Genomic DNA, 14,715 nt, shown 5'->3' with positions numbered 1-14,715 from the left:
GCCCTCGGTTGGCTCCCATATACCGTAGAGTCAATTTACTTGCCTCTAGTTCTGGGTGCCTAATGCAGTGCCCTGCCAGCCTCAGCTTCTCTCTCTGACTTGGTCTGTGTCTGTGACCCGTGGTAGGTCCCCAACTCCCCATAGAGGTCCACATTGCTGATGCGGTCCGTCCATGTGACACCTATAGTGTATAGACTCAGCCCCATACAGCAGTACTGACTCCACAGTAGCTATGAACAGCTGCCTCTTGAGGTCTTCTCCCATGTCTCATTCATTTCCACATCCCATGCAAGGCCTTCCAGGCAAGTGACCTCTGTTGAAGCAGTCCAACCCCCTATAGAGGGTATGCACATGCTTAAAGTGAATGGAACATCGAGTGGCAAAGCAACATGCAAAGTGAGTTTAACATTGTTTAACGTTGTTTAATGCAATCGGATAGGACTTTTCTGTTTGTATGCATGGGTTGTCAAGGCCAGAAAGTAGTTTTTTGCCACTCAGTAGGCATTCCTGCATAACTTCCGGGTTTGATGATGATGTCACGTGCATTCAGGTATTTGAAGTCATCGACTGTCTACCACTGTGTTGACTGTCATTACTTTTTGTTTTCTTGGCATTGAGCTTGAGGCCAGTAAAGTCCTCTTCCTTCCTCTTCGTTTCTCTGCTGTATCTGAGATTAGTGCAATGTTATTTGATGTCATCTGGCGATGTCATCTGACACCCTTACGTGTCCATTTGGTTTCATTTTACGCTCTCAACAGTTCAAGATCTATAAGGGTCCATTTGGCTACCAACTCTCCATCATTTAAGTTTAACTGGGTGGGATCCCTGGACCACTGGTTGAGAACCACTGCCATTGTAGATGCAGTCAGAGACGTCAGAGACGCCTGAGACTATCAGCACGTTGTGTTGGGCAGGAGGAGTAGGATGAATGCTCTACATCCTCCCAGTGGGGGCTCCTCACTGGCACTTTTTACTGTAAATTGCTGTTCAAATAGTTTACAGTGAGTCACTATGGTCTGTCTGTCCTTCCGTCCGTACGTCTGTCTGCCTCCACAGCTTCCTTGTCAACATAGTATCGTATGTAGTGCAAAGGAGTGCAAAGGATAACAAAATGTCCACTCAAAAGTTTGGAATTCGGGGCCCCCATCTTATCATTCATCAACTTCAAAATTTAAATAAATGCATACGTCCTGGCCAAGCCATGACACGACACGTTCAGAGGATCCTGTCCCCTAAGTGGCCATGCCCCCTCCCCCCCCCCCCAGACAGAGTCATACATGTTGTAATATAATAAATAATGTGGGAGTAGGAGTAGCCGGCGACAGTTGAAGGTGTCTGGTCACATCTGGTGTAGGAGGATGTTATTTCCAGCTGGATGCAGGTGGGTTTTCCATAGAAGGATGTCTGGTGTTGAGAAGAACCCGAGTCTGGAAGATCAAACATAGCAGGGAGACCTTTGTACAGAACTGTGTGCGACGCTATGTGTGCGTGTTGTGTAGTGTGTGTGTGTGTGTGTGTGTGTGTGTGTGTGTGTGTGTGTGTGTGTGTGTGTGTGTGTGTGTGTGTGTGTGTGTGTGTGTGTGTGTGTGTGTGTGTGTGTGTGTGTGTGTGTGTGTGTGTGTGTGTGTGTGTGTGTTGGAAGTTAAGAAATAATGTTCAATTCAAAGAGGACTATCTCACTCAACCACGTGTTGCATTCAATTTAAGGAGAGGACGGAGTGGGAGTTGAGAAGGCATTGGAGAACGATGTATCTGTTTGTGTTGTATCTTGGTGTATATTTTGTGAGTGTCTTGTGGGCTGCGTCTATCTATCTGCAGTGTGTCACAAAGGGCACTTTTGAATAATTCTCTTCTGGGGTCTGTGGGGCGGGTACATATCTATTTGGAGGTCCCTTGACATGAAAACGTTTGAGAACCACTGCTGTACTGTACTGTACTGTACTGTACTGTACTGTACTGTACTGTACTGTACTGTACTGTACTGTACTGTACTGTACTGTACTGTACTGTACTGTACTGTACTGTACTGTAGGCTTACTATGGAGGTGTGAAGTGTCACCTACACTGTAGGTCCTACAGGAGCCCTGCATGGTCACACAGAGCCAAAGGGGCAGGGATTCTTCCCCAAGGTATTGTTAGCCTGCAGCCACAATCTATTGTGGGGCTCCGCTGCGTGTAAGATGAGAACCTCCCTCTGGCTGCATGGCAACCTGCAGGCCTGCAGCCTCGGTCGCATGGTGGCACTTCAAGTTTTATGAACCATATGTCGCTCAATCAATTTAGCCGGTCTTTAGCTGGTCCAAAATTCTGCCGTTGAAATGATTGAACAATCACAATGTTCAATGTACAATTGGCCTGTGTTCTGGGGAGGGAAGCCAGGGTGGGGGGAGAAGGGTGATAATTGTGAATTCAAGTGCTCGCACCTGTCTGCAGGGAGTGTTGGGCGGGAGGGGTAGGACGAGAGCCCTACAGTATACATCCTCCCGGTGGGGGCTCCTCACTCGCAGGTGAACACAGAAATGTGTGTGGGGACTCGGGAGGAATATAATAATGGACAAGAAAGTCAACTTTACTGAGTACAACCATGACCATGACCGTTGAGGAAATGGAAAAAACAATTTGATCAAATGGATCCAGTGTCTAGTTTAGTCACAAGCTCTTTTAATACTTTTTATTGGTTCAATATTTATAAAACCCACACACACACTTAACCACTTTCACTTTACCTATAGTTTTTCAAAGTAACGAAAGTCGTCGAGCTTGTAAATCTACTACTTTTGCTACTTCTCCGTGACGCTGTTGAACGACAAAGTAGGCCACTCATTCTCATTTAACGTATGGAGTTACAAGGTTTGCTGGCTGACAGTGACAATATTATAATAATCCGTATGGGCAGTTGTCCAAGAGGAGCAGGGAGAGATTAATAGCAATGGACAAATGTGTCATAATATGTTTGAATGCACTATTACAGCAGCATTTCCCACAACCACGAACAGCAACAGTTAATAACAGTAGACTGCCAAGCTATTAGGCAAAAGCAATTGCAGAGGTGAAAGCCCATATATTACCAAATGTCAGGAAGTCAAATCCTACTAATTTGAGCACTGGTTTAATACCTGCAAAAGGGGAGTGTGTAATATACTGTATATAGTATTATCACAATTGCATTTAAGCATGCAATAAATAAATGGATATTCTAGTACCGTATATGGAAAAGCAATCACATTGAACGATACATATCTCAAAGCATTAGGATATGAAGAGAGAAATCAAATAGAAATGAGATGTTGGTCATCAAATGAAATGAGCAGTGCAAATGTCAATTGCAGATTACAGTGATAAATGATAACGGCAGTCAATTCCATGTCAATATGTATCACACATATCTCTTTATTTGCCCTGGGTGAGGTGGATGATTACAAAAAGCCCATGGGGTGATAAGCCATTTCAGCCCTACAGGGCTGATAACAGTTATATGACAGGAACCAAATGGACCTTTATAGCTCTGTACATCTGAGAGTGTGCACATACAGTAACCATTTGTACACGCTACAATTACAATTTACAATTTAGGCATTTAGCAGACGCTCTTAATCCAGAGCGACTTACATTTAAGCAAGAACAAAAGCATGGGAATACATCACATAAAAGCATTTATCATGAAACATGCGTAAGCTAAGAAAGTAACAGTGGAATATCTATATAATGAAACTATACATACATATAATGAAACTATACATACACTATACATATAATACTATATATACATATAAACTATACATATTTACTACTATGCTATACATTTGTACTATGGCGTGCTATGACTAAATACAATACAATTATAGTGCTGTCTACATAACATGCTATAAGTCTGTATCAAATGCTATCTAAGGCAACATAGATGCTATCTAAGGGGGTAGGGTAAGTGCTATGGGCCATGATGGAGTCTGAAAAGGTGGGTTTTCAGGCTACGGCGGAAGATTGGGAGTGATGCTGCAGTTCTGACTGCAATGGGAAGTGCATTCCACAGTTTTGGAGCCAGAAGGGAGAAGAGTTTGGGACGTGTGGAGCGTTGTCCCGGCGTTTTTAGTGAGGGTACTTCCAGCTTCCCTGCGTTGGCTGATCTGAGTGCGCGGGAGGGTTTGTAGGGTTCAATCATACTTGTAAGATATGGGGGAGCCATACCTTTGGTTGCTTTGAATGCCAGCATCAGAGTTTTGTATTCTGTGCGGGCAGCGACCGGGAGCCAGTGGAGGGAGCGGAGCAGGGGGGAGACATGTGAGAATTTTGGCTGGTTGAAGACCAAGCGAGCTGCTGCATTTTGGATCAGCTGGAGAGGCTTAAGTGCACATGCTGGTAGGCCAGTAAGGAGGGAGTTACAATAGTCGAGTTTTGACAAGACTGTTGTCTGGATTAGGAGCTGGGCTGATTCCTGGGTGAGGAACGGTCTAATTCGTCGTATGTTATAGAGTGTGAACCTACATGATCGAGTGACAGCTGTGATGTGAGCTTTGAACGAGAGCTGACTGTCCAGGACAACACCAAGATTCCTGGCTGTTGGGACAGACGTTACCAGGGCGTTGTCTACGGAAATAGTTAGCTCCCGCATAGGGCAGGACTTAGCTGGGAAGAAGAGAAGCTCAGTCTTGTCTGGGTTCAGCTTGAGGTGGTTGGAGGACATCCACTGTGATATGTCAGCCAGGCATGCAGTGATGCGCTCTTCCACCTGAGTGGCAGAGGGGGGGAAGGATAGGAACAGTTGTGTGTCATCGGCGTAGCAGTGATAGGATATATTGTGAGCAGAGATGATAGTGCCAAGGGATTTAGTGTACAGTGAGAAAAGGAGGGGACCAAGTACAGATCCCTGTGGGACCCCAGTTTGGAGGGTTCGGGGGGATGATAGCAGACCTTTCCAGGAAACCTGGTAGGTCCGATCGGTGAGGTAGGAGGAGAACCACTTTAGTGCCGTTCCACCGATGCCTAGCTCCGCTAGGGTTTCTAGGAGCAGCTGGTGGTTCACTGTGTCAAATGCTGCTGATAGGTCTAGGAGAATCAGTACTGCAGAGTGGGAAGCAGCTTGGGCAGCATGTAGTGCTTCTGTGACTGCCAGCAGGGCAGTTTCTGTGGAGTGGGCCTTCTTGAATCCGGACTGGTTGGGATCCAGCAGGTTGTTCTGTGAGAGATGGAGAGAGAGCTGGTTGGAGACGACACGTTCAATGGTTTTAGAATTTGAGAATTATGTTAAGTCTGTTGATTTTACTGTGAAGATTGGTATCTCGGAGATGAAAATGGGGGTCAATTGGGGGTTCATATATGGCCTAATGCATGGGGGGGGGTCCTTGAAATAAAACATGGAATCCACCGCAGCAGTGTTAATAAAATGCAATTCTTCTCAATGGACTAGGCTATGGGTGATGGAAAAATTATTGCCCATGCATTCATCATAGTCCTCACCTCAGTGACCCTAAATTAAAACTAAAACCGAAAAAAGTTTGTCGACTACGTTTTTTTACTGACGAAAACTAAATAAAAACGAAGCTATTATTATGCCTAAAACTGACAATTTCATCAACAAATAATAACTTGACTAAAACAGTAAAATGTTAGGGAGGGACTATAGTGGAGAAGAGATCCAGTACTCAAAGATGTTTGGTTGGGCTCGGGTGTTGCGCTCTGAAAATAGCAGATCTACAAGCTCACAACACAACAAATGTGCACTTATTGTACTTTTTCTGGGTAAAGCCCACCCAAGAGCAGTATAAAAAACCCATTTTGGTTAGGGTTAGTGTTAGGTGTAAGGGTAAGTGTTAGTGTTAGGGTGTTAGGTTGGTAAGAAAGTGTTTTCAGCTTTGGGCTGGTGAGTCGAATTCCATACAGGCTAGCAAATCTATTTAGGACACAGAATACACTGGAATTACTCTTGATCATGCACGTGCGCACGCACGCACAGTCGCACACACACACAAACGCACCAGAAAAATAAATAAAAGCAGGTACTGCCTTCCAAAGCACTCTGTCACTCAGCCATGCGCCGCGCAAGTCAATTTGACAGTTATATTTTGCGCGCCGTGACATCTCATTTATTCGCTGTAATCATAATTCCCTTTTACACACCCCCTTCCCTCGCGCACAGCGGGCCCCTTTTCAGCCTCCATGCCATCCCATCCCATCCCCGACCCCCCCCCACCTCCTCCCCTTCCACCGCTCCCAGCCCGCTCGCTGTCTTTGCGTGTGATCTGGGCGGACCCAGATCGGAGACGGCTTCGGGGTCAGCGAGCTATTCTTAGGGCTGTTCATAGGGGAGAAAAGTGGGAATTTACATCTCGTGGTAGACTTTTTTTTTTCCTTCCCCTCCATTTGTTTAGAATGCAAGGTCCTTGCACCACAGCTCGGCTGGCGGGGAGGCAAACATTAACGGCTTCATGCACAATCCCATATACCTCCCTCCCCGTTTATTACACAGCCAGTGGCTCTGACCTTGTGCAGGGGGGCCCACGGGGTGCATTCTGATATCTGTCAGCATGTCAGCCCTCACTGGATTCACTATAGCCCAGTCATGTCATTAGTAGGTACTACCACCCCTGAAATCAGGGCAGGTACAGTTTTTAATCCATTAGTGCAGCCAGCCTGCTTGAGGAATTTTGTATTGGGCCGACAGACGGAGGCATATGGTTGTACTGTATGTCTGTATACTGTATGTCCGTACGACAGTGCTTCACAAACTTTATCATGTCAAGGACTAAGACTAGTCAACTGTAGATTTAGACGTGTGCATGCATGTGCGTGCACATGCGTTAGAGGTGCGCCGATGGGCTCTGATATGTCACCCGAATCCACGTGTACACATGCAATAAATAAATGGTAAATTGTGCATTTTTATATATATATATAGACACGTGTTTTGGTCCGACGGTCATTAGACCGACAACCTACCTCTATCTCTAACCTAACCATAACCACAAGCACGGGAGCAGCGCAATTGCGTCCGGATCCCGTCCTGTTATGTGAGGTTAGGGTTAGGTTAGTGTTTGGGATGGTGTTAATAATGGTCGGACTATATGGGAGGTCGAACCAATGCCACGCTACCTTTTTGTTCTTTTATGTATTGCTTCAGCGCTCGAACCAACGTCACTCTGAGCGATGCAGTGACCTGTGAGGAACTGCATTATATGCCTGCTGGTCTGTCCACATATCCATGGTAACAGCGGCTCTGGATGGCATGTATAGCTGCACGTCTTGCCCTGTCACACACAGTTAGCCGATGGATGGGGTATGTGTAAAGTAACTAAGCACATTTACTCAAGTACTGTACAGTTTTTAGTTATTTGTAGCCTACTTTACTTGAGTATTTCCAATACTTTTACTTCCACTCAAAGCCAAACATTTTACTTTTAATCCACTACAATTATTTGAAAACTTTATAGTAGTTACTTTAGAGATTTCATTTTTAATTAGAAAACCTTGTAGATATTAGCTATTTTCACACACTTTGAACTTGTGAAATGGGACATTCTGCAATATGAGTAGGCTACTTTTATTTTAGTACATTAAGTACATTCTTATGTCAATACTTTTGTACTTTTACATTTTGAATACTTGTAATGGAGTACATCGACATTGCAGTATTGATACTTTTATTTAAGTAAATTACTTGAGTACATTTTCCACCACTGGGTGTGACCAGCGTCAACCACATTGCGTTTAGTTGATCAGTGTTTGGGCCATGCAGCACACCTGGGTGAATCCTTTGCCTGTGGCGATAACAAATAATAACAATTAATATCGCGTCTAATAAGAACTGTGTTCCAAAAATAAGCAAATGAGCACGGTGGTTTGACTCATATGGATATGCATATGAAGCATCAACTGACTATCATAAATTATACAGAGCCACCTCCCTCACATTGGCGGGACAAATTTGTTTATTTTTGGACCACAATATGCTTATACAAGACGATTTGAAGATGATCCAATGTTATTCTCCACAGAGAAATGACTTCCACGACCCAAGGACTTCGGTACTCTAGGAGGCAGCTAATTAGTGCCTGATGAACAATTTGCTTCACATAGAAATACCACACACACACACACACACACACACACATACACACACACACGCAGATTTCACGCTTTCATGGATATATGTATTCATATTTTCCCCATTATTTCACTTTCCCGCACCCAATACGCAATTGGTTAATATTTTTGTATGAACCAAATCCACCTGATCCGCAGATGTGTGTGTGTGTGTGTGTGTGTGTGTGTGTGTGTGTGTGCGTGTGTGCGTGCGTGCGTGCGTGCGTGCGTGCGTGCGTGCGTGCGTGCGTGCGTGCGTGCGTGCGTGCGTGCGCGAGCGAGGTAGACAAAGACTCCTCTGCAGCGGTGCACTTGATTAATGATGTGGAAATATGTCACCTTTTCAGCTGATTAAATCAAATTGACTGGAGTTTTACATTTTATAATAAAGTAATTCTGCAGGGCTGACATGACATTGGTGCATGGCTGTGTGTCATGCAAGTTCACACTTCACACTGTGTGTGTGTGTGTGTGTGTTCATGCAGAAAACAGCAGCTTGTCATCATCCAGTGACACTAGCTGCCACACAGTCATGTCTGCACAGCCCAAAGTTTCTTTTCAATTTCCCAAGAGATTTATTGGGCACTAGAGCATTCGTGTGTAACATCCCATATGCAAAGCCTGTGCGTGCATGCGTGTGACTGTGCGTGCGTGTGTGCATGATTCACAGGGCGTGTTTGCATTGTGTGTGTGTGTGTGTGTGTGTGTGTGTGTGTGTGTGTGTGTGTGTGTGTGTGTGTGTGTGTGTGTGTGTGTGTGTGTGTGTGTGTGTGTGTGTTTAATGACTATTAAGTATGCATCATGATAGCAGAAAGTACATGTAAAAAAGGGCCACAAGTTGTGGCCCTTTTTTACATGTACTGAAATTTTTACATTTTGTATACACATTTGACATTTCATGCATTTAGCAGAAACTCTCACACTCATCACTCCTATCCAGAGTGTGAGATCAGTGTAGATGGCATGAACTGTAGTTGACAGTGTTGAATTTGTCGACTAAAACTATGATGAAAAATGTTCGCCGACTACCTTTTTTCACAGACGAAAACTAAAATAAAACTAAGCCAGCTCCTGTGCTGTGAGACGCTGTCAGCTTGTAGATCGACTATTTTCAGCATGCAATCAAGTGTAAAATCAAGCATTACGACGGCATTAAGGTGCCGTCAAAATGCATGTAGACTAACACTAAAACATAGCTGTCAAAATCAACACTGGTAGCCAACAAACATCATGGTAAATAGTCACACAAGTAGAGTGCAGAGTGCAGTTCGGTGCTTCAGTGTAACTACGATACCAGGTAAACATCAAACCTGCAGCATCTGTGTAAACAGCATGCTATCTAAATAGCATTCTTACGTAGCTCTCTGCTCGAACCACAATATGCTGAGTGAGAGTGTTCTTTTTGTATCTTCAACACAGTGTGTGTACTCAAGTAAAATGTAGAGGGGTTTATAACTATATATTTTGTTTGTTTACATCCGTCTCTCCCTCTGTCTCGCTCTCTCTCCATCCATCCCTCCCTCCCCTCCCTTCTCTCACCCCCCCCACCTCTCTCTCTCCCTCCCTCCCTGCCCCCCCCCCATCCTCTCTCCATCTCTCTCTCTCTCTCTCTCTCTCTCTCTCTCTCTCTCTCTCTCTCTCTCTCTCTCTCTCTCTCTCTCTCTCTCCATCTCTCTCTCTCTCTCTATCTCTGATGGGTATGACGCAGAAACCAGACCGTAAAAAAAAAAGATCATTTTTTTTGTCCCACACATCTTTCTAAATCCGTCCCAGCCCACCCCAGCCTGTGGCTGTGTGTGTGTCTTTGCGGTTGGCATATACTGTATGATAATCAGCCATCCTTGCAGCGTGCAGCATGCAAGGGCCATCGATCAGACGGCCGTGCAGATCGCTGCACTTTCCAAAGGCACGGCGGTCTCTCCTCATCAACGTCAAACCCGCTTGAGCAGAAAAACTGCAGTGTCCAAATGATGTTTACACTTCTGCTCCCATGTCCCTACTTAGTGATACAGGCCCCGGTGTGTAGCGAGCATACTTCCCTCCCTCGCCCACCTCGCGGCCCACAGCGACGCATGGACACATTAATGATTCAGCCGCCGCCGCCGCCTGCAGACCCCATAACATTATATGTGACATTTACTGAAGGCCGCGGCGGAGAGACTTAAACACAGCAATTTTTCCAAAGGTCGCCCATTTTGTGAGTTTGAGAGGTACAAAGCTTAGAGGAGGAGAAGAAGAAGAAGAAGAAGAAGAAGAAGAAGAAGAAGAAGAAGAAGAAGAAGAAGAAGAACCAACATGTGTTTTAATACAGTGGTTCTCAACCTGAGGGGCCAGGGGCCACTGACGGGCTCCCTCAAATAAAACAAAACATACGACTTGTAACCACAATAGCTGATTTTATCAGGAACAAAACATTTTCACATGGGGGTCCGCAACCAAATACATATCCTTTTGGGAATCCTTGCTGATTTAGGCTTCACTCACACCTTTCGATCGAGCATACAACATTGATGCATGCTAGATGCATGCTAGTTGTAAACAAAGGGTAAGTGTCAATGCATTTCCAATGGAAGTCACATGGTTTGACACAACATTTGTGTTGTACAGCTTTCGGCTGCATGTGTTTCGACTGCCCCCCTCCCCCTCATACAGCAAAAATGTTGTGTCAAACCAAGTGACTACCATTGGAAATGAACTGCGAGCTTGCATCAGTCAATAAGTCTCATACAACAAGCATACATCAATCTGTTGTAAAGGTGTGAGTCAGGCCTTAGCGGGCATTTGTAGAATCGGCCTCAGGTCTTAAAGGGATAGTTCACCCCCAAAATTACTTTTTTTTTTCCTATCGATTACTCACCCCATGTAGACTTGAATTAATTTGTTCCATTCTTAAGCCAATAATAATCTGATGACCAGCTCCCTATGGAGATATAAAGGAGATTATGTGTGTCTCCATAGGGAACCACTGCTGGTCATCAAATTATTGCAACAAAAACAAACAATAAAGTGTGTAATCAATAGATTACAAAAAAGTCAGTTGGGTGAATTATCTGCAAACTATTTTTAAGAATTTCAAGTGGGCCCTGATCCAGAATTAAAATCACAATGCCATAAGTCTACAACAACTGCACAAGTGTCCACATAACTTGTTGCATTGTCTTCACCATTACATGTCTTTAACTGAGAAGAGCTATTTTCTCATGTGTACAAACCAGTGAAACCACACAAACTGACCGTTACGGTGGATTCCAAGGGGCATCAGATCAAACCGAAAAAAGTTCACATTTTGCATGCTCTCAGAGTTAAATTAACACTGTGAGCTCTGTTACTATGCAAGGAGTGCAAAACGCAGCGAGAAGGATAAGCCTTTTAGTGAAAAGGTGGCTGGTTGCAGCCCACTCACTTAATAGCATCCTGACAAACAGCCGCTATCAGTGGCCGCCTGGCATTTTATCATCCGTCAAAGAGCTTATATAAACACCTCCAGTGTCACCTGCGTTAGGGAAACGGCGGCTTTAAAAAATGGAGTAGTCACTGAGAGCCAGTGGTGCATGCTGTTGCTCAGATCACTCTGAGGCCATATGGCTTCATGGAAAACTACATTTTATGCATTGCGCTAAATACACATTCTTTAACCCACTGATTCCCAAACACTGGGTCAGGACCCAGTTGTGAGTCCCGGACACATTTTTATGGTTTCACTTTCAAGTCAACTATAGGCTCTTCTTCCTGGTCCTATAGCTACTTCTATTTCCAGTACAATTTAAAAAGTAAATGTGTTGAATGCTTGCATATAAGTACAAACAAAAAAACTACCGCATCTCTCTACCCCTCTCTCTCTCTCTGCCCAACATAGCGACAAAATACCATTTGCATATATGTGAGCCAGGCCCCCAGAGCAACTGGCCAACGTTGAAGCCTGCACCCCTACTAGCCAAAGCTGGAACTGCAGGACGTTCATGGAGGTGGACGGACGTTCGTGTAACGTCATGACGTTGACCTCAAACTTGAGACCACAGAGGTTCCTCCTGTGTAACTCTGCGGGTACTTCCGGCAGACTTCCGGGTGCTTCAAACGGACAAACGCCACTGAGCAAACTTCCATTGAAAGGAATAGCTGGGGGCGGGGTTGTCCGCTCTCTAGTTTATATATATAACGATGATGAGAGCAGGTGTCAGTGACAGCATCCAAACCCAGACTGACCTTTCAGTGGGGATTAGTCTCCTCCTCTTCCTGTGAAAGCTCACATCTCCTCAGCAGCAGCAGGCAGTGTTGCCAAGTCTGCATATTACGCGCAACTTTATTTTAAAAGTAAAGTTACTCATAAATATAGTTGTGGGTTGTTTTTCTTCTGGGCTTGTTTCTGAAGTGTAGCCTATAGTTGCGTAATCGGGGCTTGCTTCCTGATGTTGTTTAAGACAGAGGTTCTCTAATATTTTCATGTCAAGGACCCCCAATGTAATATGTATTTACAGTATTTATCTGTGGACCCCCATGTGAAAAGTGTTTGGGCCAGGGACCAAACATCTTTAAAAAAAATCACACCCATGTGAAGTGAGGGGCGCTCTTATCATCATACATCATCATACATCATTGATGGATATTTTCTTTGGTATTTTATGTTCACATCTTATTACTATGTTAAAAATGACCTTGTATTTGGTGTACAGGACTGCCCTGTCACCCAGTGATGTTATATCAATATTTGCATTGTATTAATTCTATTATCAGCTGTCACCCACTCCAGATTGAAAAATGGAGTACGACCTGACAAACAACTTTGCCCTAAAGATGAGGATAAAAACACCCTCTCACCCCATGAGATAAAGAGTCAACAACAGAATCCTAATCATGGGACGTGATTAAAGTCAAAAACAGGATTCAGACGCTCATGACACTGTACTCTGATAACCACCTCTCGACCTATTGCAATGTGACAACTGAATTCTGTATCTATGACATGTTTTCCAGTATATATGTTTGTGCAAAATGATGTAACTGGGTTCAGAACACTTACAGTACGGAGAATTATCTCTCCTACTTCCTTGACAATTCTTGTAACAACGCTTTGAACCTGAAAACTTGACTAAAGATCTGACTGCTTACGTGGTATTCCTGTGTGAAATTCTTTAAAGGTCTTTTCCTCTCTGGTTTCCCCAGAGAGAAATACTTTTGGGTGAATACTTTTGGGTGGTCTTGATGGATTGAGGTTTCTCATGGTTCAAAGGAAGAATAGATAAAGTGGAGTTGCAATTAACTCAACAACATCATCTTCACATTCCGTGTTCAGCCAATCAAATCATCACAAAATAAATTCTGGTCAATCACGTCTTCACTTTCTGCCCTCACTTTTATGCACTTTGCTCAGCCAATCAAATCATCGCTCTGGGGTGATCAGCCAAAAGCCAATGTTTGTGTTCACACAAACCCGGAAAGCTGGGCAAAAAAAAAAAAACATTTTGAAAATGGCAGAAGTCAAGCTAACAACGTATTGCACTGTGAATGTGTAGATCTGCTATTGTCAAATAGCCGAGGCAAAGGGTTATATTGGGTTAAAGTGATTCAACAAGGCTTGTTTTTGGTTGACATCATGGCTGCTTGTTTCTCTCACATAATGTGGCAACGCAGGCAGCAGATGCTGCTCAAATGGCCTACAAAGCAAACTGCTAAAGAGCTGCTACACTTTAATCCCGTGTGTAGCCAGCATTAAAAATTGGATTGAGACGGATAAGATTAGATTAGAGCCTTGCTAGGATTTAGGGGGCGGGAAAAGAAGGGGGAAAAAAAGGAAAGTAAAAGCTCCATTTATGCTTAAATGTAATCTGCTTTCACTCTCAGCCAGATGTACATGTTATATGTTATTTGATCTCAACCCTCTTTTTTTTTTAAAGACAAAGTCTTTGCTGTTATGACTATATTATGAGTGTTCTTCCAGATTTATATACAATTAATACAAGCTTTAGGTTGGGTTAGGGTCAGGATTAGACATTTAGAGGTTAGGTTTGAAATAGATGTATATAGGCCCTACCTGATTTACACTTAATTGTGCGCTTGTGCCGTGCTTCCATAATGTAGCTGATCTACAAGCTCACAACGGTTGCAGATCAGCAAATGTTCGGCTTTCGGCTTATGGTTGTGTGTGTGTGTGTGTGTGTGTGTGTGTGTGTGTGTGTGTGTGCGTGCGTGCGTGCGTGCGTGCGTGCGTGCGTGCGTGCGTGCGTGCGTGTGCGCGTGCGCGGTGGTAGGCTATACGTAGCTAGATCGCTTTTAGGGTTATTTGCTATTTTTCTTCACAGCTAGGAATCCAATTGGTGTCCAGCTCGGTTATATCACCTGTAACCAAATAAAGCAGAGTGCTTTTTAGGAGATTACCTCTGTCTGTCTGTCTGTCTGTCTGTCTGTCTGTCTGTCTGTCTGTCTGTCTGTCTGTCTGTCTGTCTGTCTGTCTGTCTGTCTGTCTGTCTGTCTGTCTGTCTGTCTGAGGACCCGGGCCCTCATCAAACCCTGTACACTCAAGACACTGCCCCCGTTGCCACCCTTAGATCTCCATATACGGAGCTGACCTGTTCTGACATTCCATAATTATGTTGAAATGACCTCATCAAACCCGGTACATCAAGACACGCACCATATATGGCC

Source organism: Protomyctophum parallelum (assembly GCF_964188405.1).
Source record: "Protomyctophum parallelum genome assembly, chromosome: 15".
In the NCBI taxonomy this organism is placed as follows: Eukaryota; Metazoa; Chordata; class Actinopteri; order Myctophiformes; family Myctophidae; genus Protomyctophum; species Protomyctophum parallelum.
This window is presented reverse-complemented; position numbering follows the sequence as displayed.